This window comes from Neofelis nebulosa, chromosome 4 (genome assembly GCF_028018385.1).
Source record: "Neofelis nebulosa isolate mNeoNeb1 chromosome 4, mNeoNeb1.pri, whole genome shotgun sequence".
Lineage (NCBI taxonomy): Eukaryota > Metazoa > Chordata > Mammalia > Carnivora > Felidae > Neofelis > Neofelis nebulosa.
Window position 1 is genome coordinate 12,741,087 of NC_080785.1, and position 13,379 is coordinate 12,754,465.

Consider the following 13,379-nt stretch of genomic DNA (forward strand, 5'->3'; position numbering starts at 1 on the left):
GGGAAGCAAAAAGAAGGAAAATGTGAGTGAACAGTTAAAAGGTCTAAATGACAGGGTGAAAGAAATGTGAACACAGGTTAGAACTACACCTCAGGCCATCTTTCCTCCCATAAAATGGGAACACCTAGATTTAGAGGCTGAAGTTCTGGCCCCTTGAGATGATCATCATCACCACTCCCTTTCCGACCACACTTGTGTGGCACTGTACTGATGATTCCAGGGAAACATGTCACCCGGGCCAGAATTCGGGCCCAGGGTTTTTCAGCTGGAACTAGGACACTCCCATGCAGCCTTGGGTGTGGATTGATGGTAAAGACAGGTGGGGTCGGAGCAACCCTGAGACTCACACTTGCTCTTGAGAGTGAATTGAGACTGGGCTTGTGTATCTACTCTGTGCACTTCTAGCTTTACAGATCTGAGGGGCAGCTAACACACAGTTCTGACTGCCATGATGCGACGTTGAGACAAAGATCTAGGGTGTTTTCCAAAGGAAAAACAGCTGTTGGCGGATAAAAGAATGTGGCTTTACGCTAAAACTCCTTGCGTCTGCTCAGTGCTTCTCTTACTGGGGAAGGCTGGGGGCACTCCCGTCCCGCCACAGGGACTTGGAGAACAATGGACCTGCCTGGTGTATGGCCTGAGGCAGCTTTAATCACCGCCTTGTTCTGTGGAACCCCCTCTCGCACTTCCCTCACCTTACAGATTACACAGCAAATGGACCAGACTGGCACACCCAACTGTGGTATATGGTAACTCCCAAGTCTAGAGAGGCCCTCTCAGCATCACACCTCTCTCCTTGGCAGACAGTATAAGGTTTAGCAGCTAAGAGGGTATAATCAAACACGTCCCAGACCTTGGACCACTCAAAAGCTCATCAATGTGGCAGGTCCCTGAACTTTTGCAGATTTTACGTTGGTCCGGCATGCATATGGCATACTGAGGCATCTCAAGTGCTTTATGATTCCAGGTCACCAAGAACAACCAGCAAAATGCCATCAGTCTAATGGACCAGTATGGTAGCAAGATGGCTAAGAGCCTTCTGAAGTATATCAATAGAAAACGAGCCAAATAGAGCTTTGAGATAAAATAGTTGAAGGGGATTTCTGACCCTGCCCCTTGAAGACAAACTGTGTCCAATGGTCTTTCCCAAGTACTTCTAAATACTCTTATGAAGGAAATTTTATCCATAGCCTCCTAACAGCTATACTTTCTGTGTCTGGCTGGAGTCCCCCTCCCCCACCCCACCCCCAGTTCGTCCTGCAGATTCTCTCCCTGTGGCCAGTCTTCCCCTTCACACCCAGACCTGCCCACAAGCACAGGAACAGCCAGAGCTGTGGTTTCCCCCTCCCACCTGCCTTGGCTGGGGCCTCGGGTTCATCCGGTGGGAGCCAGACAGGAGGGAGCTGGCTGAGGTTCTTGCTCAGACCTCTGATCCGTGCTGAGTACTGTGTCTCCGGCACTACAGAAGTAAAAGCTGCTATCTTCAAGGCTCACGTTGCTTATGGTCATAGTTGAGAACACTAGGGTTGGGCGGCTGATGGGAAACTTGTCCTTGGTAAATCCATGTTCGTAAGTGGCCTCCAGACCCTGGTTTGTGGTTGCCATCAGCACCAAGCTCTGTCCTGGGAGCTGATGGTACCAGAACATTAAGGTGAACTGGATATCGACCTCACAGTGGATTGTCACGGAGGTCCCGCGTTGACAGATGTCTCTGTGTGGCTTCTGAGAGAGGAGAGCGCTGAACACAGTGTCTAGTTTCAGTGAGAGAGAGAGAGAGAAAGCTGACAAGCTCGTCCCCAGGCAGGAAGATCTTTTCACTATTTGCTTTAATGTCACTTTGGATCCCTGGCACGACCTCCATTTTGTTCTTCCAACTGTTATACCATCAGAATCCACTAATCCACTAATCCAGTTCCCTCATCCTCTGATGGGTGGCCTCAGACCCTCTGCTCCTCCACTGGGCATCAACATTAATCCCAAACTTCCCAGTGGGATCAGACTCATACTTTGTCCCAGGAGAAGTAGCAGGCAAGTCAGCATCTTTAGGTGATAGCCTCTCACCTTCCCTGAGAAAAGGCACTGAGAAGGCAAACTCAAGTTCATCTCTCCTCCCCAGCGTGGTCTTCCTTTCCTACTGCGTCTGTTTCCCTTCTGTAGTAGGAGGAGGAGCATCTGCAGAATGTGCAGAAAATCCATCTGCCCCCTAGTGGAGCTGTGTGGCTCTTCACTTAGGATGGATCTTCACTCCCAAGGCGTAACATTCACCTGCCATCCATCTGCCACGTATCCACCACTTCCCCACCTGTCATTAGGGAGCACCACATAGGTGCTACCCTTTGGGTAATTGCCACTGGTGAAGCCTGAAAGATCACACATAGGCTTTCAACCATTTCTCACCTCCTCACAGAACCTTTGCATTTCCATGTACATTTTAGAATAAGCTTTCTAGTTAAACAAACAAACAAACCCCACCAAAATTCAGTTGGTTCAAGAATTAGGATTTTGTTGAATCCATGGATGAATTTGAGGAGAACGCTCATTTTAACAACATCCAGACTTCCAATTTGTGAACATGATCTATCCCACGTTGCAAAGTTGTCTTTCGGGGCACCTGGGTGGTTCAGTCGGTTGAGCCTCCAACCCTTGATTTCAGCTCAGGTCATCATCTCACAGTTTGTGAGTTCGAGCCCCACATCGGGCTCTGCATGACATCGTGGAGCCTGCTTGGGATTCTCTCTCTCTCTCTCTCTCTCTCTCTCTCTCCCCCTCTCCCTCTCTCTGCACCTCCCCCACTCATGTGCTTTCTCACTCTCAAGATAAATGAAGAAAACTTAAAAAAAATAATAATAAAGTTAACTCCCATTTCTCTGAGTAACGCTTTTTGCTTCTCAGTATACGTGTCTTGCATGTCTTTTGTTAAATTTGTTCTTAAATACTTTGGGCTTGTTTATATTCTTTTAAATTCAAATTTTAAAACTCATTTATCCCATTGTTTGCCATAGCATATAAACTGCAGTTGATTTTTGCATGTTAATATTATAGCCCATGCCCTTAATAAATTCACTTATTAATTTCATAATTTTGTAGTTTCTTTTGATATTTTAATATAAATGGTGATTTCATCTCTTAAAAGGTTTTACCTTATCATTTACTCTTCAGCCTTTTTGTCTTTTTCTTGCCTGGATGTGCTGCCTAGCACCTCCAGTAATGTGGGACAGAAGTGCTGTGCATGAACGTTATTGACTCATCTATCATGTTGGAGCTAAAGTGTTGAATATTTCTGCCATTCATTATGCTGTTAATTGTTGGCTGCTTGCAGATGTCCTTCGTTAGACTGAGGAAGTTCGTCCTGTTCCCACTTCTCTGAGTGTTCCTATCAACAATGGATATGGAATTTTATTAAGTGTTTTTTCTATCTCTAGTGATAACTGTTGTACTTTTTATACATGTGCTAATAAGGTAAATGATAATGACTTATTTTTTTAATTTTTTAATTTATTAAAAAATGTTTTTTAACGTTTATTTATTATTGAGAGACAGAGAGAGACAGAGCATGAGCAGGAGACGGGTAGAAAGAGGGAGAGACACAGAATCTGAAGCAGGTTCCAGGCTCTGGGATGTCAGCACAGAGCCTGACATGGGACTCGAACCTGCAAACCGCACGATCATGACCTGAGCCGAAGTCGGAGGCTTAACTGACTGAGAAACCCAGATGCCCCTAATTTTTTAATTTCTATTTTATTTTTACTTTATTTTTTTTAATGTTTATTTATTTTTGAGACAGAGACAGAGCATGAACGGGGGAGGGTCAGAGAGAGGGAGACACAGAATCAGAAGCAGGCTCCAGGCTCTGAGCTGTCAGCACAGAGCCCGATGCAGGCCTCGAACTCATGAACCGTGAGACCATGACCTGAGCCGAAGTCGGAGACTCAACCGACCAAGCCACCCAGGTGCCCCTTTAATTTCTATTTTAGAGAGAGAGACTGAGAGTGCGTGTCCAAGTGGGGGAGGGGCAGAGGGAGAGAGATCATCTCAAGCAGGGCATCCCATGCTCAGTGCAGAGCCAAACCCGGGGATGGACCCCACGACCGTGGGATCATGACCTGAGCTAAAATCAAGAGTCAGACGCTTAGGGGCGCCTGGGTGGCGCAGTTGGTTAAGCGTCCGACTTCAGCCAGGTCACGATCTCGCGGTCTGTGAGTTTGAGCCCCGCGTCAGGCTCTGGGCTGATGGCTCGGAGCCTGGAGCCTGTTTCCGATTCTGTGTCTCCCTCTCTCTCTGCCCCTCCCCAGTTCATGCTCTGTCTCTCTCTGTCCCAAAAATAAATTAAAAACGTTGAAAAAAAAAATTAAAAAAAAAAGTCAGACGCTTAACCAACGGAGGCACCCAGGCGCCTCTGCAGTGACTGATTTTTGAGTATTGAGCAAGCTTGTTCCTGGGATAGACCCTATTTAATTATTTGAAAAAAATCTATTTTGACTTGTTAACTATTGACATTTCAGCTATCTCTCTATTTTTTTCTTTTAGTGATTGGCTGAAAATTATCATACTCATTTTAAACTTTTTACAGTATACTTACGATTAATATCGTAAAGATTCATTGAAAATATAAAACTTTGTGACTACGTGGGCCTGTTCTCTCCAACCTCATCTTTTGTGGTATTGTTGTATCTTTATTGTGTCTATCTGCCACATGCCCGGCAATGCAGTGCTGAAATTTTTGCTTTCACCGGTTGTGTGTACTACAAGGAATTAAGAAAAATCTCTAATATGTATCTACACTTCAGTATTTCTTGTGCTCTACATTTCTACCTCAAAATCCAAGTTTCCAACAGCTATTGTCTTCTGATATTTATCTATAGACCACTGGAATCTGTTATTCTTTTTGCACACCCCCTCCGCCCCGTTCGCTAGACACTAAAATTTCTATTGCCATAAATTCAAGTTTACTGAATTTTTCTTCTGTTATCTCTGATCTGCTCCAAGCTCATTCAGTGAGGTTTTTTTTAATTTCAAATATTGCCATTTTAATTCTCAAATTTCCATTTATTTCTTATAGTTTCCATTATTGTGTTGTGAATTCCCATTTGTTTTCTTCATTACAGTAATATTTTCTTTTATGTCCTTGAACATGCTTTAAATCTCTGTTCATGAATTCTATCATCCAGGTAAGCTCAAAATATGTCTTCACATCAGGAGTTCAGAGCTTGGAGCCAGGCAGCTGCCATACTGATGTTCTTTTGACTATAGGTCATGTTATTTATTTTCTTCATATACCTAGTAATTTTTTCATTGTGTCTTACACACTGTCAAGGGTATGTCTGGATTTTGGTTATCTCTCTGAGGGGTGATTGGGTTCTTGTTTTCACTGGCATTTAACTTGCTAAATTCAACCTCTGAATTCTGTTCTCTTCTGTGTGACAAAAAAGGAAATTTCTGTTCAGTTCTTTCACCCTTAGCGTGGCTGATTGGAGTGCTTCTCTCATGCATAGTTCAGGCATTAACCAGAGACTGGGACAGATTTGCATGCAGAATTTTGGATTGCCATTTTGTGGATATCCTTTTTCTGAGATATCCTCGCTAACTTTTTAGTCAATTCTTCATGGGTTTCTACTTGACTACGATCTATTTTTTGGCAAAAATCTATAGAAACAGAAAACTTACCTTTCATCCAAGTGTTTACTTCCCCGTAGATTCTGCCTTCTTTTGGTTGCTTTTCAGCCCATTAAGATAAACTTTAAACTTGTTTTTTTTTTTTTTTTTGGTCCAGAGTTCATATTTGTGATTTGTGAAGGAAGAGTCTTACAGGAGTTATCATGACATTACAAGAACTGCCTCATTCTTTTGAATGGCTGTTAGGTAATCAGCAGACTTTTATCATTTAGTTGGTACCTATATCTGAAGCCTCTGAGTCATCTAGATTATTTTTAAGGAGGTCATCTTCTCCAGGCTGGATCTGGGTTTCTGATCGTGTGAACTGACGCTAGATGATGTTCTGGATGAGTTTCTCATTTAGTGTAGCCACAGTCTGTGTTTTGGCAGTAGCTGAAAATTAACCTTGGAGTCTTCCTGCTTCAGTCTGGCCTGGTTGTTAACTCGTTGCTCCATACAGTCGTTATCCTGATGCTTTTTTTGGTTGTTGTTATTCTGAGTCAGATTCCCTATTTTCTGAATCCTGCCGTTCCTTCCCTTTTCGACTTTCTCCTGTCGTTTGCTGATCCACATTATCCAGGAACTTCCTGAGGAAGAGTGAAATGGAAATAAAGGGTTTAGATCCTGGCAGAAATGAAAATTGCATTTGACTGGTAGCTTGGGTTGGTTGAGAAACATAGGCTGAAAATTGTTTTCTATCAGAGTTTTGGAATTATTTTTTACACCACCGTGTTCTAGCATTCAGTGTCGCTACTGAGAAATGTGAATCATTCTGTTTCTCATTTCTTTATTTATAACTTGTTTTGACTTTTAACATTTTTCTTTGTCTTGCATCACTTTAGATCATTTTGTCCGCACTGTTCTGAAACTGAATGAAGATATACCTTAGTTTCAGTTGTTTATATTCATCAAACATATCACTGGCCTTTTTTAATGGCCATCTTTACTTGTCCATCACTAGGGTGATACCGTTTCTTCTGTTAACACTTCATCGTTCTACTTCAAGATGGAAGTGTTGAAAGTATATGCTACATCATGAAAGACGTCTTTGATGCTGGCTCTGCTGCTGGCACAGAGGTAGGAGACCCAGATATTTGGCTGTGTGAATTATATCTTTCTACTAATGGTTGGATTTGAGACCCATTGAACTGAGCTTGGAAATTTACCCACATTGGACTCAATTATCTGATCGTTTCAAAAGCAATATAGGAACACTTATCTCCGCCATTAACTTTCCAGCTGTGTGGCTTTGGGCAAGCTATTTAGATTTAGGTTTTTCATTTAAAATTAGTAGGCAATAATATTTGTATTTCACAGCTGTATGTTACAATAAACTGCTTGGGGTATCTCACGCTTGTCTAGGAAAAAGGGGGGATGTTCTCTTCTCTCTCATTGCCCCTGTTTATTAAGAGGCTATCCCCACTTTTCCATCATGTCCTAGCAAAGCCTGTTTATATTTTCATTTAACACAGAGCAATTTGCTGTATTTACCCAAGTCACAGAATTTTAAACCTCTCTCTCTTGGAGATTAAGGATAGCATCATTCCTTCTATGAATTTCTCAGTATCTTAATATGATGTACCTTTATCCAAAATCATGGTTTACATTTTCCGAATGCTTCCTTGTACTCTTATGGTAAACATTAGTAATATTTTATGTGCTTTTAAGAGTGTATTCTGTGAATTCTCTTCGGGACACTTTTTTTTTTTTCCAATTTATTTCTAAACTCAAGCCTCTTATCCGAATCTACAATCCTTTCAACCTCTTTAGATGTCTTGTATAATTCATTTGATGTATGATATTCAATCTCTGCATATTTTCCATTTAAGTCATGTGTTCTACCTCTCTGCTTGGGCGACAGCTCCTTAGCAAGGTAAGATGCCTTTGAAGGAGCAAGTGGCAGCGTGTAAGGACTGAAACTTGGTCTGGGGTGGTGCTCTTTCCACCAGGGTCTCAGTTTAGTTGGGGATGGTCCCAGAAGGCACTGGGAATGCTCATATCTGTTCCCCTCTCTTGAGGTTGATCTTCTGGGTTGGTGCAATGCTTGCTGTGGGAAGTTAATAATTTATGAGAAATTATAGGAATCCCAGACACCCTGAAGGCCCACCGAAAATAGATGTTTGCAGATGTGTTCTGTCGTTTCACACTATTCTGCGAAGAGGTGCTTTCTCTCTTCTAGATGTCGACCTCCATTGGGAGACCTATGATCCCTAACTTTTTTTAGAGAAAGAATGCCACCTTTTCATTCCAGCAGGAATCTCTCACAAGAATGTTGCAGGATATTTCTTACTTTTAATACTTTCTCTTGCCTTTACTTTTTATCTAAAATCAGCTCAAACTGGGTGCTATATGTAAGTGATGAATCACTAAATTCTACTCCTGAAACCAATACTACACTATATGTTAACTAACTTGACTTTAAATAGAAACTCCGAAGAGAAAAAAAAAATCAACTCAAGTCTTAGCTCTCATGTGAACTTAATACTGAATATTGTAATGTGATCGATTTACTTTTTTCTCTGAGTTCTACACCATAAAAACTTAGCACTGAATCGAAGCATCTAATATGCCTGTTTTGTCTCGTTAATACTTTTGCACTGACATTTGGATTTCCAATATCCTTTACATTTCTTTTGTATTCCCAAAGCAGAATAGGCTCAATTAATATTTACTGACAGGATAGTGTATGTTTCATTCCTAAAACAAACAGATATTTTCTCCAGAGGATTGTGAGTACAGATATAGCACGACTAATTCTTTTTCTTTTAAGTTTTTTAATTTTTATTTTGAGAGAGATCTAGAGAGCAAGAAGGGGAGGGGTGGAGAGAGAGGGAGAGAGAGAATCCCAAGCAGGCTCTGTGCTGTCCACACAGAGCCCAATACGGGGCTCAAACTTACAAACCATGAAATCATGACCTCAGCCAAAACCAACAGTCCGGACATTTAACTGACTGAGGCACCAGGGTGCCCTTAGCTTAATTCTTACCACCTTCTGCATCAAAGTGTATTCCTTCCCTGATCAGAAATTTCCAATCAAACATCATCGCGCATTTAGAGAAACTTAAAAAGATCCATTTTTGTCGGTTTTTCTCTTTCTCAACTGAATAAACAGAAGTCAAACTCCACAAGCTTTCTCTTGAATCAGCACAAAGACAAGAACATTTAGCTAAAAAGTTTAGACTGTGTGAGCGCCCTCTAGCGAAATGTCAATTAAGAGCATACGGTGATCCAAGTAGCAAACAGTATGAGGGAGGAGGAAAGGAGCAGGGAGGGAAGATTGATAAATGGTCATAGGGCAGGGCCGCTCCAGTGTGAATTAGTGAGAGACTTCTCCTCCTGGTTGGGGTGGGGGTCTCATGAATTTAGGTTGGGGATGACACATACGGTGGGGCGGGTTAAGTAAGTTCAGAAGGGCCCCCGACTTGGGAAGCGGTGATGAGTGGGGCCTGAAAAACATCCACGCTCTCCTAGCCAAGATGCGTGTCTATGGCCTTGCTTCCCCTTAGAGGCTGCCTTACTTCTAATTGGCACAAATGTGCCATGGGAACCAGTGCAGCTCAGCCCTGAGTTGGGGTCACTTCCCCCTGATATCTGCCCTTTCTGAGCAGAGAGGATGTGGCTGTGAGGCACTGTGGATTTACTGCTGGCACAGAGGTACACAGATGTCTGGTTGGTGCTGGCAGAGTCCAGGGTCAGGAGGAAGGTGTTCTTCTTCTTCCTGGAGACGCTGTACCCGTCAGGGGCATCTCCTTTCTCAGTACTGTCAATATTATATGACCGATGGAGGAGCTGCAGCCCCAGACCTGGGTCTTGTCGATACCAGTACGTTCTTTCGTGGTCCATATTCTGCAAACATTCCATCAAAACTTTCGTTCCCACTTTCTTGATGAGATATCTTGGAGTTTGGGTTCCTTGTGTGTCCACAAAGCCTAAGAAGGAAGGACAGTTGAGGCGAGAAAAGAGGCCAGGAAGCCTGCTGAGGGATAAATCTTGTATTCAGGGCCTAGGAATAATGGCACAGGGGTCTGCTGCCAACTCCCCAGACTCACTGACTCCCAGGAAACAAAAGGCCACAGCACAGAGAAGCCTGGGCCCCATGGCAGGCTCGAGGCAGGAGTGGCTCTTCTCTCAGGCTCCAGGTTGGTTGTCTGTGATGTTGCTGTCCCTGCCCACGCTCACAATCCCTTAGTCATCTTCTAGATGCTGGAGACTTTAGAGGTGCCAGAGTGAAAGCCATCTCTGTTCTGCAGTGAGTGTGTGTGTGTGTGCATGTGTGCATGTGCTTGTGGGTGCTTGTGTGTGCATGCATGTGTATGTGTGTGCGTGCATGTGTGCGCATGCGTGTGTGTGTGCATGCACATGTGTGTGTGCACATGTGCGTGTGTAGAAAACAGCTGGCAAGGTAGGCCTGAGATGGCCATCCTTAGAAGGACCAGCTTGCAAGGCAGGCATCTGGGCACTGGGACTTCAGGAGCGTTCCCACCACCTAGTAACTGGTAAGTGTAGGTCGTTTTGCCTGGACTGCTTGCACAAACAATGTAATGTGTGCTGAACACCTGCTTTGTTTCTTTGGGTGTGGAATTTGGGTACGTATTAGGTAGAGAGTGCCTGTATGGTCAGCTGGATTAACTTTCCTGGACTGCCAGGGTGTTCCACAGACTGGGTGACTCTCCCTACGGAAATGGGTTTTCTTGATGTTCTGGAAGCTGGAAGTCCAAGATCAAGGTGTGGCCGGGCTGGTTTCCTCAGAGGCCTCACTCCTCGACCAGCAGGTGGCCTTCTTCTCCCTCTGTCTTCACACAGTCTTTCCTCTGTGCGTGTCTGTGTCCTAATTCCCTCTTCTTACGAGGACACCAGTCAGATCGAGAAGGGGCCACACCAGTGACCTCATTTAATCATCTCAATTAATTACATTAATTACCTCTCTAAAGAGCTCATCTGCAAATATAGTCACATTCGGAGGTCCTGAGGGCTAGGACGTCAACACAGGAATTTTGAGGGGACACAGTTCAGCCCATAACACCAGCTGCCCCACACAGTTGGGATGCTGTGTCTCTAACGGGCCTCCCTGGGCAGAACCCTTGCTCGTAGGCTCTGTGTTTTCCTTGCAGGGGAAGGTATGCATCTTCCTGGGAGGGAGAGAGCATGAGGATGTCTGCATGGATTTGTCCAGACTCCACCTTGTCTCTTTCTGCCACCGCCTGCCTGTGTATCCTAACTCGGTCTGTATGGTAGAGCTCAGCCAGGGGTCCTGATGTGCCGGGTCCTTCTAGAGAGTCTCAGGAAGTGAGTCTCCAAGATGGGGACTTTTTTTCCCTGACTAACTCTGATGGGGACAACATTATGTTCTCCCTCCCTCTCTCCCCCAACCCCTCTTTCTCTCCTCTCCATCTCTCAACATACATTTCCTTCACAGCAATTTTAGTTTTTCATACGATCGTACTGAGTAACAATAGTTACCACAATTAGCGCACTGGTTACAAAGGCAGGCTGTGGAGCTGACTGTCTGGGTTTGAAATCTGCTTTGTCGTTCATGTTACCGGCTGTGACCACGGGCAAATTCTGGGCCTCAGTGTCCTTATATGTCAAATGCGACTAATAACAGTACCAACCGCACAGGGTGAATGTAGGAAGGAACAAGTTGGTACCTATGGACCGATTATAAACGGGCAGGGCTCCGTAAGTGTGGCTGGTCAAAGCACTGACTCATCACCACACCGTTGTTTACTGAATACTGATTCTGTGTCAGACAGCATGTTAAAATTCTTCACCCACATGATTTCTTGGACTCATCCTTATGTTCCCCTTTTGGGATAAATCTTTGTCTAAAAAGACTTGCTTTCCAAAATATTTCTCCAGGAATTGTTTTCCCATGAATTCAAATCGACAAAAAACCAAAACCGCACTTGCTGTTAAACTCTTGATATTATACTCTGGTTCATTACCAACTGTCCTACACCTGCCCTGCTGTTTCTTCTTTAAGCTTCATGATACTTCTGTAATAGGGACTTCACCCAGGCAGTGTCCGATCCTGCTTATCCGCTAGGAAGGAAAAGCTTCAAACTGCAGAGTAATTCTGACTCAACCGTCAATATCTTTCCCCTGAATTCCCCGGGAATCTCATAACCAGAAGCGGCCAGAAGCAATACATCTGACTTCGTGTTCTGGTTCAAATTCCATCTTCCTGTTGTGCTGTTCTCTGCTTTTGAAATGATTAGCTTTAGTGTTTAGGGGATTTTATCAGATCCCTAGTAGCTCCTTGCCATCCTGGGCACATCCTTATATCCAGGTGGCATCTCGAATTGCAAAGGATCACCAGTCCCCGAGTCCTCATTTCTACATGTCCGTCCTTAAGTACACATGTAGTACGCTGAAAGTATTTAATTGTAGATACTTCTTTTATCTTTTTAATGTTTATTCATTTTTTATTTTTGAGAGAGACACAGAGCGTGCACGGGAGATGGGCAGAGAGAGAGGGAGACCCAGAGTCCAAAGCAGGCTCCAGGCTCTGAGCAATCAGTACAGAGCCCAACGCGGGGCTGGAACTTACAAATTGCGGATCATGACCTGAGCTGAAGTTGGATGCTTACCTGACTGAACCACCCAGGCGCCCCTAGTTGTAGATATTTCTGTTCTAATTGTTATGATTTGCTTCCATAGATGTAGGGACATAGAGAGGTATGATTCTTCCCATGAGTAATAGGCTAATTCCTTCATAAAACACTTGCCTTTTCTGTCCTCTGTGTTGGTGGTGGAGACACAGTGGTGCCAGTGCCCACACGTGCAGGTCCACCTGGCAGTGTAGTGGACACCATGGGCGACCAATGGTGGAGTCCAGGTGTGGCTGGTTCCAGGTGCAAACACTAGTGTTACCGGAGGGTGGGAGAGACGCTGGCCCCTGTCTCACGGAGTCAAAGGATGGCTCTTGCAGACAACAGGGAGTGAGCAAAGCAGTAGAGTGTATTGAGAGAGAGTATAAAGCTCTCAAGAGTGACAGGGTCCCGACTGGGTAGCTGCCAAGGATTTTTGTCCCTGACTTTTTATTGGGACCTTGTCAGAAAGTTCGTGAGACTCCACGCATGGCACCTAGCCCAGGCGGGTCTGGAATACCTTCATCTTTTTTCTCTCCAAACCCCTCTGTTTCTTCAGCCTCCCACTTGTCGCTGCAACCTGCCTCCCCGAGCCCCCCTTCTCTCTCCCTGCCTAGTGTCACCCTTCCCTATTCACTAGGAGTGCACTGTCTGCAGAGAAGTAGAAGAGGACAAAGAAGAAGGGGAGTGGGAGGGAGGGAAAAGGGAAGGAAGAAGTACTTCAGAGACATCACAAGCAAATGCATAAGCAGGTATTTAAAAGGTCATTTTCAAGGTAATAGGAAAAATGTGAATATAATTCTGGCAGTATATAATAGTAAGGAATTACAAATAATTTTGTTAGGTAGGTAATATGATATAACAAAGTGTTATTCTTTTTTAGAGCTTACTAAAATCTGGAATAAAATACTGTGATGTCTGGGAAATTGCTTCAAAATGTATCAGCCCAAAATGCTGGGGAAATGGATGATGGTGGAGGGGGGAGGGGAGTAGCAAAATGTTAATTATTGAATCTGGGCGATAGGGCTCATTGTATTATTCCTCTCTATGCTTGTGATTAAAATTTTTCATCATAAAAAGCTTGAAAATGTAATATGAGGGGAAACATGGAAAGTACAAATTATTTTCATCTAACAC

At 43.9% G+C, this 13,379-nt stretch overlaps 1 long non-coding RNA gene and 1 gene segment (V, D, J or C); one reads left to right on the forward strand and one right to left on the reverse strand.

The window, feature by feature from the left end:
* Nucleotides 1–13,379, reverse strand: part of LOC131508845 (T cell receptor beta variable 12-3-like) — a 140,116-nt gene that overhangs the window by 29,992 nt on the left and 96,745 nt on the right.
* LOC131508852 (uncharacterized) overlaps nucleotides 9,464–13,379 on the forward strand; it is a 60,639-nt gene continuing 56,723 nt past the window's right edge. Inside the window, exon 1 of one of the 3 annotated variants that reach the window (XR_009260172.1) lies at nucleotides 9,464–10,148. This is a non-coding gene — a long non-coding RNA (uncharacterized LOC131508852). The remainder of the gene's footprint in view (nucleotides 10,149–13,379) is intronic. The other 2 variants (XR_009260168.1, XR_009260169.1) reach the window with 2 other exon arrangements.